Source organism: Protopterus annectens, chromosome 5.part1 (assembly GCF_019279795.1).
Source record: "Protopterus annectens isolate FY-2018-M chromosome 5.part1, PAN1.0, whole genome shotgun sequence".
Taxonomy (NCBI): Eukaryota; Metazoa; Chordata; order Ceratodontiformes; family Protopteridae; genus Protopterus; species Protopterus annectens.
In genome coordinates this window covers 327,020,204-327,036,308 of record NC_056736.1, presented here as the reverse complement: position 1 = coordinate 327,036,308, position 16,105 = coordinate 327,020,204, and the positions used below count along the sequence as shown (strand labels likewise).

Sequence of the window (16,105 nt, the reverse complement as noted above, 5' to 3'; positions counted from 1 at the left end):
AAATCATGTGGTTTTAGAGCATGCCAAACTGTCAATGCACATTTTAACCAGAGTACCTCTGAGGCAGTCTACTCTTACATTCCCACATGAATTAACAGTCAAAAATGTGAAACAAAACACCTCACCTAAGTTCTGCTAGACGCCAAGGAACAAATATGAAGAAAAAACGTTGCATAGTTGTATAGTTCAACAATCCACTTGGCCTCATTGAGAATATAAGAATAAGAATAAGAATATAACAGAGCTCAATGAGGCCAAGTGGATTGTTGAACTGTTGGCCCATAGACCTCCAGGTCTCAATGAGATGATTCCAATGAAACCCGCCCTGAAAAATAGGCGGGTGTTTTATTGATTTTGATTGGCCATGCTTTGTTTTAAATTGTTACTACTTTGTTTGATGGTTATCTGAAGAAAGGTTACACCCGAAAGCGCTCATCTGTAATTGTTTTTACTGCCTACTGAAGTTGGATTTGTACAGTTTTTTCTACTTGACTTTGGATTTTATTAAAACCTTTGGACATTCAGCAGTGTTCTGCAACGTTTTTTCTCCACATGAATTAAGCTTTTATGGAACATGGAACCAAAGCTCACAGTGTGTGATTGTGCACCTCCCTTTCTTGTCATGATTTCTGTTAACTGTAATTACCAGATATTTTGTTCCCTGACAAAATGTGGTCTGAAGAAAATCATTTCATATAACACTGTACTAAAAGAAACTTTTTAGGCTTTTCTTGAACCACTCTTTTCACGCTAGGTTCCTTTCTCTACACCTTTTCCTTTTTTATATATGTATTTATGTATATTTGTACATATTTAGTTATTTATTTAACATTTAGCAATGCAAGCACACAGACCCCACTACCAATAAAAATTTTGAAAATGTTGCTGCCCAATTCAATAAATACTTTACATAAACTATTTTAGCCCTCTCTAACATACCTCCACTCCTATCCCACCATCTTCTATAAGCAAAAAAAAAAATAGCCATAGTCTCCCTTCAACCTGCCTCAAATGATGCAATAAAAAAACTTCTTTAAGAAATTAAAACCCACTACTCTAGGTGCAGACAACCTATCAGCAGAATTCTTAACAACAGCTGCTGATAGAATTGCCTACCAGTATCCATTCTTATCAATAGACCCATATCAGAACATTAAGTCCCTACAATTTGGAAAACTTCCTACATCATTCCACTTCACAAAGGAGGCAATTCAACTAATCTAATTATTGACGAATTGCAATCCTATCCCCTTTGCCTAAGGTACTAGAATGAATTGTACATTACCTGCATACTAATAACCTATTAACAAATACTCTACATGGCTTCCACCCATACCACAGTACTACCATTGCACTAATGTCCTTTACTAACACTGTGAGCCTTCACAGAAACAACAGTAAATATGTTTTCTCTATGTTTCTAGACTTATCGAAAGCCTTTGATATGGTCTCACATCACAAACTTTAAAATGTCCTTTGTGAGCTGAGCCTATGCCAGTCTACTCTTATTTCATTCCAGGATTACCTAACTGGAAGTCACCAAGCAGTGCATTGACAACAAATTATATCACCATTTCTCCCTCTGACCCTAGTTGTCCCACAAGGCTTTATACTAGGCCCCCTGCTCTTCTCAATATTTACAAACAAGCTTCATACATCAGCCCCTCATACCTCAGTCATTCAGTATGCAGATGAGTCTATGGTAGTATGTGGTGCTAATACCCTACAAGAACTACACACTATAACACAAGAGTCCTTTGTATCAGTAGAAACATGGCTAAGAAATGCCCACCTAATCCTGATCCCTCAAAACAACAAACTTATGTTATTCCATCTCATTAAAACAACTGTACCCCTCCCTCCATTTAACATCGTATCAACCAACAGCACCAGCATCACTCCCTCACCTCACACTAAACGTCTAGGAGTTGAAATGGCCAGCAATATGAGATTTGACTTCCACATATCCCAAACCTGTGTCCAGCAGAACTTTTCTGGTAAAGAAATGTAAAATAAATATATGAAATGATTTGTTAATGAGATATGTGGGCTGGTAACTTTTTCTCTTCACTACAAGAACAGCAGTATAGCTATATCTATCTATCTATATATATATATATATATATATATATATATATATATATATGTATAGAGAGAGAAAGAGAGAGAGAGAGATAAACACGTACATCTATATAACCATGTATGGTGACACTTCAAAACATCTAAAATTTATAACATCTAAATTTAAAACATCGAGACCACAACATCTAAAACCCAAAATATCTAAAACTCATAACACTGAATTTCATAACATCAAAAATGTATAAAATGGAATAGTGTATCAGCACATATGTAAATGTTATAGTTTAATCTGTTAATCTTGTGGTATCACTATAAGATGTAGTTTTCATTTCTATAGTTATTATTTATATAGTGTAGGAAGTAATACTTTTTATATAGTGCTTATTCTGCCATTCTGTTTGTGTTTTTTTGGTCTTACAGTTAAGTGATATAGACATTATGCGTACATTCTTTATGGTGATTGTGATACAGTGGGGTTAGGAAATTAACGTTTTCCCACTGTTCTGTGATCTCGGAGTTGTTATATTTAATTTATGGGGAGGGTGGTAGTAAAAAGTGTTATTTTTATGTGATTTGTAGTGTTCAATGTTAAAATTTAGATATTATGAAATTCAATGTTATGGGTTTTAGAAATTGTGGTCTCAATGTTTTGAATTTAGATGTTATGAGTTTTAGATGTTTTCATGTATAACCATATGTATAGGATATAGCCAATTAACCAACATATTTATGAAAGGTGGGAGGAAACTGAAGTGCTTAGAGAAAAATCTGTGGATATACAGTACTTTCTCTCCCTCTCAAACATTATTTTAGAATTTCTTGTGACACAACACATTCTGCTTTCTGGTCTCATCCTATTTTTCTCAGGCTTTTTATATAGCATCCTCAGCTTTGGTCTCTGGTCCTTTCCATTCAGTCTTTGGGTTTTTGACTCATTCAGTATTAAGTAACAGGAGGCTTACTACCCCCTTGGCATCTGAAGTCTACTACCTCATTATCCCACTTGGTTCATGAGAGCTTTATGCTGAAATGCTCTACTAATAACATGCATGACACAATTTGTAGTATTTCACAAATAATGTGAGTCAAAAAATCCAACCCATGCAATTGCTTTGTTAGCCAAAATGCTACAAACTGATGTGAGTATCAGAAGTCTAGCTAATGATAATAATTTTATATTTCAGACTTAAGAAAAATAAAATAGCATTTCATTTGCCAAAAAAATAGCAGTGTTACAGTTAGACAAAAATGTACATCTTCATAAGCATAGACGGACCCAGGCTATCAGTGAAAGGATTGTTCATCTGTTTGAAGGCTTTGAAATGATACATGAAGTGACTGCATAGTACACTGTGGTTTTGTAACTGTACTGTGTATTTAAATAACACATGTTTTCATAATATTTGAAAACACAATATAATTTTAACAAACTGTACATGTCAGATGGCAAGTGCCAATGTGAAAATCATCTGCCTTCATTTTGTATAAAACGACACCATTATTTTTTCTAATTGCGCTGCTTTTGCAATGTTAATGCAGATATGAAAATACTGATAACTGCCAAATCTGTTTTCCTAAATAAAAACTGTATCTTACAGTATCTCAGGAACATAGAGGAGTCCTCAGTTAAGATGTGCATATTCCAATAGGATGCTCCGGAAGTCTATTTTCTTGATGTGACTATATTTTTCTAGGAAGCAACAAATTTTACTTTATCATCAGTTAGTTCCCTCATTGATGCACATTCTAATAAGGCTTATTCCTCCTTTAGCATATAGACTCTAAAAAGTCGCATACACCATATTACTTCTCAGGGTCACTTCCTGTAGGAAGTTCCCATTTAATTTTACAGATGCATTGTTGCTTATTTTAATATCAGCAGGTAAATTACAACTTTTAAATGTACGTTACCTTATTTTATTCAGTCTCGGATCCACAGCTGCATTATTCCTCCTCTCAAACCATCTTTGATAATGCTCTAACAATAAAAGTAAATGTTACTTCATATGATACCTTCACAGGCACCATTTCTCTCATTCAGCAGTCCCAAAGTTTAATTTGCATTCTTTACAGATCTTAAACATTTTAAAACTGATGTCATTTGCTTTATTTAGACAGATGCACAACCAGACCAAACTTTTTGTTCTCCCTATCTTGACATCCCAACCAAAACTTGACAATCTCCTGATTTATAAAAGTCTGACTTCCTGAAGTTCAAACCACCCATTTTGCATGTTTTCCTCTGTGATTATGTGTTTCACTTTTTCCCAAGATGATTATTCACTTTCCGTTCTGAGATTCTTGCTGCATATACTGATTTATGACATTATACTGTAGACTTATCTTTTATATTGTTTCTCTCTCTGTTTCTATCATTGCCACAGCAAGACTGTATGTACCTGATGTCCTGAGGACCTGTTTGAATGATAAAGAATAAGTAATTACAGGAAACAAGAAGTTTCTACTATTTATAATTGGTTAAGAATGATATCAGTCTTCCTTCTGAGTTTTGTTGATAGTTCCACAGCTGCCCCTTTATACACATAAAGACACTTACATACATAACATGAACACTTGCAGACTTACATGCACATATACATGTATGCATGCCTTTGAGTGGCCTGAGCACAGTTGAAACGTTATTTAATGCCATCGTCTACCTTTTGAATGATTACCAGACTGCATCCGTACTCAAAGCCAGTGAAGTTACATGTTAGTAGAGATGTCTGGAAAAGCTGGTGATTTAGTTTGTTGGAACATATCTTTTCCAAATTAATAGCACTTTAAATATCAGCATCAGGTATTCACCAACAAAAAACAGTCAATCTTCTTTCAAAAACCTGTTCTAATTCCAAAAAAAGAGAGTACGACCAACAAAGCTGTAGTTAAAGTAATTTAATAACATGTAAGTGCTTTTGTATAACACCTCATCAGACCATAAAAAAACATAAATCTAATGTCATTATATACCAGTTCAATTCTACCACTAAGTAATTAGTCAGCCTATCAAATCATTTCATAGGTTCATACGTTAGTACTAGGCTAACTACCCTTGCGGGCCATTTGAAGCCTAGCCAATTACCCCATGTGAGACTCAAACCTTGCACATTGTCTCTGTAAGGTAAACACCTTAACCATTATGCCATCCTCCCACCCTGGATACAAATGGCAATTAATCAGTTAATCAACCTAGAGCTTTCAAAAAAGGTTTTAAAGAGATACTGTGATTTAACCCAAAACCTTTATCTGCTTGCAAGGTTAAAATCCATTTTAATTCCTCGTTTTCTATTCTGTTATGTATACTACCCCCACTAATATTCTCATGTAAGGTATGTAATACCATAAATTCAAAAGAATGCCCTTCCATTAATTTGATATGTTTATTCAAAGCATTTGTGGGTATTTCACGGTGGTGGTGCTGCGGTAGCGTTGTCTCCTCACAGTACGACGTTGTCCTATTCGATTCTCAGCTAGAGCATCTTCTGTGTGGAGACATGTGTGAATGGGCATACCTTCGTTGAAGGTTGTGCATCAGAGCTGGCAACTCGGCACGTAAAAATCTACTGCCAATCATTAGCGGACCGGAGTTCCGCTGTGGCGACCCCTAACCAGGAAAAGCCGAAAGACACAACAACATTCAAAACATCTGTGGGTATATCTCTCCTTATATCATCTATATGCTCAAGTACCCTGTATTTCAATTTCCTGCTAGTCATGCCAACATAAAAACAGGGACATTTTTTACAAATTGCTAAATAAACCAAATTTGAACTATTGCAATCTGCATAAAAATTAGTATCGAACCTGGCTCCTGTAGTAGGATGGACAAAATATTTCTTCCCTGAAATATAAGGCCAAGCCTTACAAGAGCAACACAGAAAGGTTCTTATTCTTTTTGATAATTTCTCCATTCTTTTCATCTTATTGTAACATGACCTACATTTCAATGAAAGGACATTCTTAATGCAAAATGATGGGGTTTGTCCAACAACACTTTTTATTTTTTCATCCACCAGTAAAATCTGACAATTACGTTTAATCATATCACACACAAAACTAACATTACTTGTATATGTCACAGATAACCTCAGCTTTCCATCTGTCTCATTCTTAGTGCCTTCTCTAATACATCCATTCTCAGAAAAGAAAGGTCTACCAAAACAATTTCTCAGCTCTTTAACTTGAGAGGATATTTCAAACCCATCTTCCTTTCTATGACCACTCTCTAAAAATTCCATTGTCAATGTCTGAAAGGCCACCTCCATTTCCTGAGAGTCTGCATGTAATCTAGAAACTCTCAGGAACTGGCTCTTCATCAAATTCTTAAAAACATATTTTGGATGCATACTAGAGTAGTGTAGCTTATTGTTCTTCCAACAAGGTTTTTTATATATTCTAGTATTAAAATTGCCATTTGGGTCCGTAGAAATAAGCATGTCTAAAAACTCTATACCGGAATAAGAAACATTAGCTGTAAATTTAAAAATTTGTTCTGTTATTAATATAATCAATAAAACTATGTAAATATTCTAAACCTCTGTCCCATAAAAGAGACACCTTGTCAACAAATGTTCTATAAGAAACAACATGTTCCTTGTACATTTCATTTTTAACACATATTCCTCCTCCCAAAAAGCCATAGTTAAGTTGGCATAGCTATGGACACATGCTGTTCCCATAGTTACACCCAACTTTTACAGAAAATAGGCTTCCTTAAAGATAAAACCAAAGTCAGCAATGAAATAATCAAATTCACTTTAGATATGGTATAACCCAGATTAGAAGTTAAAAAAAATCTAACAGCCTGTGAATTGTATTCATTCAAATCACTGTAATAATGTGTGCCCATCAAGTGTAACTAAAACCAAGTCTGCCTTTTTTGGATAAGCATTAACAAATTTATATACACCAGCCAAGAAGTCCTTTGCATCCTTCAACACTGCAGGGGCGTTATCCAAGGCCACTTTCAGTTTGTCTTCTACAAAACTCGACAATGGCTCTGTAATCCCCCCCTGTGCAGCAACTATCGGTCTCATTGGTGGAATAGTGGCATGCTTATGTATATTGGGAAGACCATGCATGATTGGAATATTGAGTAAAAACATACTGGTTCCACACGGCTGTATAAATATCAGAAAATTATTTATTCCAAGGAAAAACAAGTGAGCGCTTTCACGGATATCATCCGCTTCATCAGACTAGAATTCTACCACTAAGTAATTAGTCAGCCTATCAAATCATTTATTCAATTAAAGGATCCAAATGGCAATTAATCAGTGAATCAACCTCCAAGCTTTCAAAAAATGTTTTAAAGAGATACTGTCATCTAACCCAAAACTTTTATCTGCTTGCAAGGTTGAAATACATTTCAGTTCCTCATTTTTTATTCTGTTATGTATACTACCCCCTGTAATATTTTCATGTAAGGTGCGTAATAGCATACATTCAAAAGAATGCCTTTCCATTAGTTTGATATGCTTACTCAAAGCATTTGTGGGTATATCTCTCCTTATATCACCTACATGCTCAAGTACCCTGTCTTTCAATCTCCTGCTAGTCATGCCAACATAAGAACAGGGACAGTTTTTTACAAATTGCTAAATAAACCAAATTTGAACTAATGCAACCTGCCTAAAAATGTTTTATCAAACCTGGCTCCTGTAGTAGGATTGAGAAAAGATTTCTTCTCTGAAATATAAGGGCAAGCCTTGTTTTATGGTCTGATGAAGTGTTATACAAAAGAGCTTACCTGTTATTAAATTACTTTAACTGCAGCTTTGGTGGTCATACTCTCTTTTTGGAATTATAAGTGCTTTACATATAGCAGCTTTGTTTGGGTATATTGCAGTGTGGCATTTATAATGAAGATTGCAATATAAAGTATTTAGCTATGAAAAAATTTCAGTTAACACAATGATGTTTGATGAACTAAGAAAGCTCAAGTCATTTAATCTGAAAGTGAAATGGAGTCATATTTCCAGTTTCCAAAACTGTGAATGCAGCAGGTACATTTCATTTCGGCACAAGCTTGAAAAAATTAATTTTGTGTTTTATATGAGAACAGTGACAACAATTAGTCACACGCAGCCATGTGACTCATTCTTCATCACTGTAAACAAGTAATCATTTACTTATAACTTATTTTATTTCTTATGAACAAGCAATGATTATGTTTGTTTTTGTATGTTTACTTGTTTATTAACTGGTATAGACCACTGATCCAACTGGACCATTTTCAGGTTCAGCCCCAGGGAAAGATGAAATTCATCCAGTGAAATTATGACACTAACATAAAAGAATTAATAGAGCAACAAGCAAGCAAAAAAGTCAGTACAGTACTGCTAACATAAGAGCATATACACAATGCTGTGTCAAACTATACAACGTGATACTGCTAACATGTGAACATATATACAATGCTGTGTCAAACTATACAACGTGATACTGCTAACATGTGAACATATAAATAATGCTGTGTCAAACTATACAACGTGATACTGCTAACATGTGAACATATATACAATGCTGTGTCAAACTATACAATGTAATACTGCTAACATGTGAACATATATACAATGCTGTGTCAAACTATACAACGTGATACTGCTAACATGTGAACATATATACAATGCTGTGTCAAACTATACAACGTGATACTGCTAACATGTGAACATATATACAATGCTGTGCAAACTATACAATGTAATACTGCTAACATGTGAACATATATACAATGCTGTGTCAAACTATACAATGTAATACTGCTAACATGTGAACATATAAACAATGCTGTGTCAAACTATACAACGCGATACTGCTAACATATGAACATATATACAATGCTGTGTCAAACTATACAACGTGATACTGCTAACATGTGAACATATAAACAATGCTGTGTCAAACTATACAATGCGATACTGCTAACATGTGAACATATAAACAATGCTGTGTCAAACTATACAATGTGATACTGCTAACATGTGAACATATAAACAATGCTGTGTCAAACTATACAATGCAATACTGCTAACATGTGAACATATAAATAATGCTGTGTCAAACTATACAATGTAATACTGCTAGCATGTGAACATATATACAATGCTGTGTCAAACTATACAATGTAATACTGCTAACATGTGAACATATATACAATGCTGTGTCAAACTATACAATGCAATACTGCTAACATGTGAACATATAAATAATGCTGTGTCAAACTATAGAATGTAATACTGCTAACATGTGAACATATATACAATGCTGTGTCAAACTATACAACGTGATACTGCTAACATGTGAACATATAAACAATGCTGTGTCAAACTATACAATGTAATACTGCTAACATGTGAACATATATACAATGCTGTGTCAAACTATACAAGGTAATATACAAATTTATGATAATTAACATCACACTTGTTTTCCTCTGCAGAGATTCCAGGTTACTCAATCATTTGCTTGAATGCTTTGTGCTGTTTTGAATACTGCATGCTATGCAGATTCAGTAATTAAAATGTTATTCCTCATGAGACAGTGAGAAATAAAAAGGACAAGGCAACCCACTTCAACAGGATGTCAAGAAAGCAGGGATTCCCAAGAAATTAGACATCGAATGGAAAGGGAATAAAGAGGGTGACAGTTACTCCCAGAAGGTTACTAAAGAGTGTGACACAAAACTACCATCAGTTCAAAAAGGTATGAAATCCTCCATTCATAAGCAAAATCCAAAAATAATAATGCTTTCAGTTTTGTAGTTATTTTATACAAGGAGCATAATAGAGGCAAAAATAATGTTTTTATCCAATGTGATATGGTCTATCCTTGGATTACTCCTAGTAGTAAGTATTATTTTATCATGTGTACTACCTCAAAATGATCTGATTAGTGAAATGTTGTTTTTTAAATCTCAGCTAAAATTGTTTCTTCCCACTGTATTTTTAATATTCTCATAATATGACATTTTATTGATATTGTTTTTTCTTCAGGCAGTTAAAAACATTCAATTAGAATGGCTGTACTTGAATTACTGCCTTTTTTGAGAATATTTTATACATTTCATTCAATGACTCATATTGATCTGTGTTTTTGTGGTTTCTTAAGCAAAATGACTTATGCCCATTTTTGTTTATGCAAAAAAGATCAGACAAATCACTTACTTATCTTCACAAATAGAGTTGATTACTCACTTACAGGAGTACTTCCCCAACTCATATATACTGTCTGTCAGACAGGGGTGCTAAGCTTCCTTTATTTTATATCTGAGCTTCACTGTCAGCTTTGAATGGTAGTTTACAATGTTTGATATAGTAATGACCTTTGTAAGCCTGTATTCCTACACTCTCACTAGATTTTATATATTTTTGCTTATTTATCAGTTGCTTACTAGGTAAGCTGGATGACATGTGCATCTTTATTCAGCAATGACTCCAGGCTATCTATCCATTTTCATGAGATTGTTTAGAAATTATAGTAACTGAATTATTTTCTTAATTTTTATTTTATTTTTAATTTTACAAGGGCTAAATATTTTTCTTCTGTATATTTAATAAGATATATTACTTTTGTAATACTCCTGTCATGTTTGTACAGAGTGAAGATGACAGACTTTGCATACTTAAAAAAAGCATAAAGCTGCATCAGGATTGAATTAGTTTCCTAGCCGTATATCAGCTAACATTTGAAAGAGCAGTAAAATCCAATACAAATTAATGCATTTCTTGACTAAATGAAGCACTCACAAGACCTGACCTTGCTATATATTATGACAGACGCATCCATCCACTGACTCATTACATACTTATCTGTTTTAAATCCAGTGGATTAACAATTCAGTTTGCACAGACAAATATACCTTTTACTATGAAAAATGAAAGTATAAAAGCAATAAGGGATGCCACAGATTTGTTACTGGAGTATGACTTCTTCGTTATCAAAATATAATATGTTTCGACTTGGAGTAATATTATTCATGTGATTGTACAATTATACAATTGTTGTTATGCCTTATTCCTTATGTGAACAGCATAGGGGAAAGCAGGATGAATATGAAGTATTTCTCACCCTCTTTATCTCTCTTCCTCATTATAATAGTATTACATACCTCAGTTGGCTGAACTGCTGCAGAAATGTGGCACTTATATTCCAGGCTGCTGTGTATGATGTTTAGGGCAAGAGCAACATTACAAGAACAACATGGAGAGGGTATAAGGGACTTGGTATGCTAGAATACTCTTTTATAATACAAAGAAGGGATAGAAATATTATCTTCAGAGCAAGAAAACTCATGTATGGGAAACATATATTCATCTTTTTAAGTTATAATTTACTTTCTGTAGTATATTACATTAATGCAATACATGAGTTTACTGAGAACAGCAGTAATATTATGCATGCTGTAAAGGAAGTATTAAAACTAGGAATATATTCATGTAAATTAACAGCATAATATCAATGATAATGCTTTTCTTTTCATCATGCTGTATGTCTAGTAAGGAAGAATATAAATGCATTCAGTTTAGTGGGTATAAAATAATAGTTTGTATACCCTTGTGACAGATTATTTCACTGTTGTATACTCTATAGTTATAAGTCACTGTTGTATACTCTATAGTTAGAAGTCACTGTTGTATACTCTATAGTTAGAAGTCACTGTTGTATACTCTATAGTTAGAAGTCACTGTTGTATACTCTATAGTTAGAAGTCACTGTTGTTTACTCTATAGTTAGAAGTCACTGTTGTATACTCTATAGTTAGAAGTCACTGTTGTTTACTCTATAGTTAGAAGTTACTGTTGTTTACTCTATAGTTAGAAGTCACTGTTGTATACTCTATAGTTAGAAGTCACTGTTGTTTACTCTATAGTTCGAAGTCACTGTTGTATACTCTATAGTTAGAAGTCACTGTTGTAGACTCTATAGTTAGAAGTCACTGTTGTTTACTCTATAGTTAGAAGTCACTGTTGTATACTCTATAGTTAGAAGTCACTGTTGTTTACTCTATAGTTAGAAGTCACTGTTGTATACTCTATAGTTAGAAGTCACTGTTGTTTACTCTATAGTTAGAAGTCACTGTTGTATACTCTATAGTTAGAAGTCACTGTTGTATACTCTATAGTTAGAAGTCACTGTTGTTTACTCTATAGTTAGAAGTCACTGCTGTATGCTCTATAGTTAGAAGTCACTGCTGTATACTCTATAGTTAGAAGTCACTGTTGTATACTCTATAGTTAGAAGTCACTGTTATATACTCTATAGTTAGAAGTCACTGTTGTTTACTCTATAGTTAGAAGTCACTGTTGTATACTCTATAGTTAGAAGTCACTGTTGTATACTCTATAGTTAGAAGTCACTGTTGTATACTCTATAGTTAGAAGTCACTGTTGTATACTCTATAGTTAGAAGTCACTGTTATATACTCTATAGTTAGAAATCACTGTTGTTTACTCTATAGTTAGAAGTCACTGTTGTATACTCTATAGTTAGAAGTCACTGCTGTATACTCTATAGTTAGAAGTCACTGTTGTATACTCTATAGTTAGAAGTCACTGTTGTATACTCTATAGTTAGAAGTCACTGTTGTATACTCTATAGTTAGAAGTCACTGTTGTTTACTCTATAGTTAGAAGTCACTGTTGTATACTCTATAGTTAGAAGTCACTGTTGTATACTCTGTAGTTAGAAGTCACTGTTGTATACTCTATAGTTAGAAGTCACTGCTGTATACTCTACAGTTAGAAGCCAGAAAAGCAAAAGATAAATCAAAGCAAAACAAAATGAATTGCTGTTATAATACCACAATGGAGTGTGACTTTACAAAGAGATATAACAAATAGTCAACCAATACTGATTACTGGATAATTTAGACTTGACTGAGGTAGAGTAGTCCAGAGCTTACAGTTTTCTTAGATTTATTCATTCTCAAAGAAATATAGACTTAATTAACAACTTAACATTTTTACAAACTAGTTCAAAAAGCTGGAGGGTCTTGTAATTGTTATAACTTGCACTACGGATAAAACCAATTCATCATGGATAGCTATCTGCTCATGCTATGAAGAGTATAAGATTCCTAAATCCTTCTCTTTTTAATTGGAGTTTTACATCTAAATATCCTTAGCAATCAAGAAATAAGCACACAATTTTTTTATTACTACAAATTCAGCATTTGGAACAATATGATAATGCTGTACCATTTCATATCAGGTGTGTGGAATTCAAATCAACTTTGAGGTGTCTTCATTCATAAACTAGTAGACTTAAAGAAGTATGCACATAAAAATATCACCATTTTAAAAAACAATTACTGCATTAGATTATGCCTGAAAAATGTTTAAAATAAATATGACTCCTTTTTCAAAGCACAGTACTAACTCAAACCTCTTGATGTATCCAGTCAAGCTTTCTTTGAGTTTCAGTCAGGAGTTAAATGCATGGAATGGGCTACCTTCCCATCTAAATTATTAGCCAGTTTACTTAATCTGAATCAGGGATCAAACAACAAGTGTGAATGAGGTGGGCTGGTTCATACTCATCTATGTACATGCTAGATTTTCAGCTCTTTGCAAGGCATGTATTGACACATAGGTTTCTAGTAACCTTCATATTACGTTACAAGATAGCACACATTTGTAGAATTTCACTGCCGTCTTCCTCCCAGAAGACAAAATTATTCATTCAAATAAAGCTTTCTTCTTAAAAGAAGTCCTGAATATGATATCTACTGTTACGTGCAGTAAAGCTCTAGGACCTTACTGCTTCAATCCTTCAGAATTTAAACATTTAAACATCAGCTAAACACTAGAATGTTGCAAATCCTTAATCATATTAAGTCATATGGCATCTCTGAAAAAGATTTAAATCAGCCTAAAACTTCTTTTTTTTTTTAAAGGAAGCTCATATCTAATACTTAACAAATACTGCTGACCCATCTCACTCAAAGTCATATGCATCTTTTTCAGGTAGATGATTCTGGTTAGTAGTGAATTTAGCAATTTCAAAATTTCACTCTGGTTAAGATGATATTCTATTAAAACAATTCTCTTCCTAAATATAAGCAAGAATAAGCAACAAACATTTTTTCACCTCGGGCATCACCACATCATTGTCCTGGTTGCATGTGCCTTTCCATTCTGAGGTATTACATGTATTTGGTTTTCCTATGCATTATATATATAAGCCATTAAAATTCTTTATGGTTTAGCATATACTTGCCTCTTTACTAATGCTACCATACCTGATTAGACTTTTAAATGGTACAACGCAGGGGTATTCTATGTTGTTGTACTGTTTTATGCTAAGCTATGGAGCCATTATTTGTGAAAAATTCTAATAATGCTGAGATCAAAGGTACAATGTTTGATAACTCAATGATAAACACCTCTTCCCAACACTTTTATTCTTCCAAAAGTATTAGAAATAAGAACATATTATACAGTAAAACCTCCAAATAAAATTCAGTATAGAAAAATCCACTCTTCTTACTTTCAATAATTCAGTCATAGTAATACATTTGTTATTGGCTTCCTGTGAATCTTTCACTAAATTGACTGACATACCTTAGAATTGAGTATAAGGAGGATTCGCGTTCATCTATTTGCATTATTCATTTATTTGTGCCACTCTATGAATAATATTAAAGTAGAGTTGGCTAGCTGGAGTAAATTGAAATTTGTTTTTTAGCTAAAATCTTCCTTTATTAATATAATTCCCAAGCATTTCTATTTGTAAGATAATTTGATTTATCATATTCTCAAGATTCTTTTGAGCTGATAAATAAAAGATGTGTTAAACGTTGTGGCAAGATAAAAATGAAAGTTGTCGGTTTAAAAACTTGTCAGTACCCAATCAGAAAAGTGAACACAAACTCTGAAATTGTGCACTGTTTTATACTTTTCAAGAATCATAAAATATTCAGTATTTCCAATCAGTTTACTCTTCCATAGAAAAATACCCCTCCATGGACTATGACATTAATTATTAATTCAGAATTTGTGAGCTTCCATTAAATCCATAGCTTTTGTGAAAGCTTTGGGCTTCATCATGAAAGAGCCCATTGACATAACGGGACTGACCTGATCAACAAAGTATAAATGACAATAAACAACACCAACATCCTGAAATTTTTGATTCCTTTTAATCAATCTATTATTTACAAAAGGGTCTGGTTAGTGAATTTTTGCTACTATAACTTTTAGCCAACAATCCTTGCTTGTTAATAAATATTTTAAGGCTAAATTTAGCAATATTTCCCATAACAAATGTTTTACCTATATACTCTGTTAGTAAATGGAGAAACAAATTTCTAATGCAAATTTGAGAAAATATTGGAATATTAGTAGAAGTCTGAGAAAATATTTTGACTTGATTAGACAGCAGTGTACAAATACATACATTAATTTATGTGATTTGCAAAGATGAAGACTGTTTTCATCATAACTCGGTAATACCAAAAATAAGTACGTAAATATATACATAAAATATGGTTGCTGACTTATCTCCCATCTGGTATGACAAATAGAAAAGGTACATGCAACTGGCTACCTGTCATGTTATTGCAGACAATTAAGTATATCAGCTGTTAATGAGCTGCTTCAGTTAGTTTAAGGTTCAATTCTGTAAGCTTCTATTTACCTATTCTGTGACTCTGGGCAAGCCACTTTTATTTATTTTGTTATTTAATAATCCTTTATTTCACAAATTAGCCCCACTAGGCTAGTAGCTAATTTTCAGGGGATACCCAGAGTGGTATTTACACTATAAGGGAAATTTTGCTAGGGCATCAGGTGGCATCCCCTACTCTTTTTGTTGTGAGGGGGATATTGTTTCTTTGCACGTCCTCCTGTTCTTGGCATGGAAGCAGTTAGAAGAAGTTGTGCAGTAATGGAGGGAAAAGAGAGTTGTTCTGCTGGTGATAGCAGTGTGATTCTGTCATCAGGCAGAAAACTTTTGAAAAGCAAGTGGAGAGTACAAATAGTCAGCATTTAGCTGACTTTAAACCTCATGATTTTGCAGAAGT

At 33.5% G+C, this 16,105-nt stretch overlaps 1 long non-coding RNA gene across 1 annotated transcript in view; it reads right to left on the bottom strand.

Annotated features, from left to right (window-relative positions):
- Positions 1–3,995: 3,995 nt before the first annotated feature.
- Positions 3,996–16,105, bottom strand: part of LOC122803404 — a 2,587,193-nt gene continuing 2,575,083 nt past the window's right edge. Inside the window, exon 5 of the long non-coding RNA XR_006365116.1 lies at positions 3,996–4,060. This is a non-coding gene — a long non-coding RNA (uncharacterized LOC122803404). The remainder of the gene's footprint in view (positions 4,061–16,105) is intronic.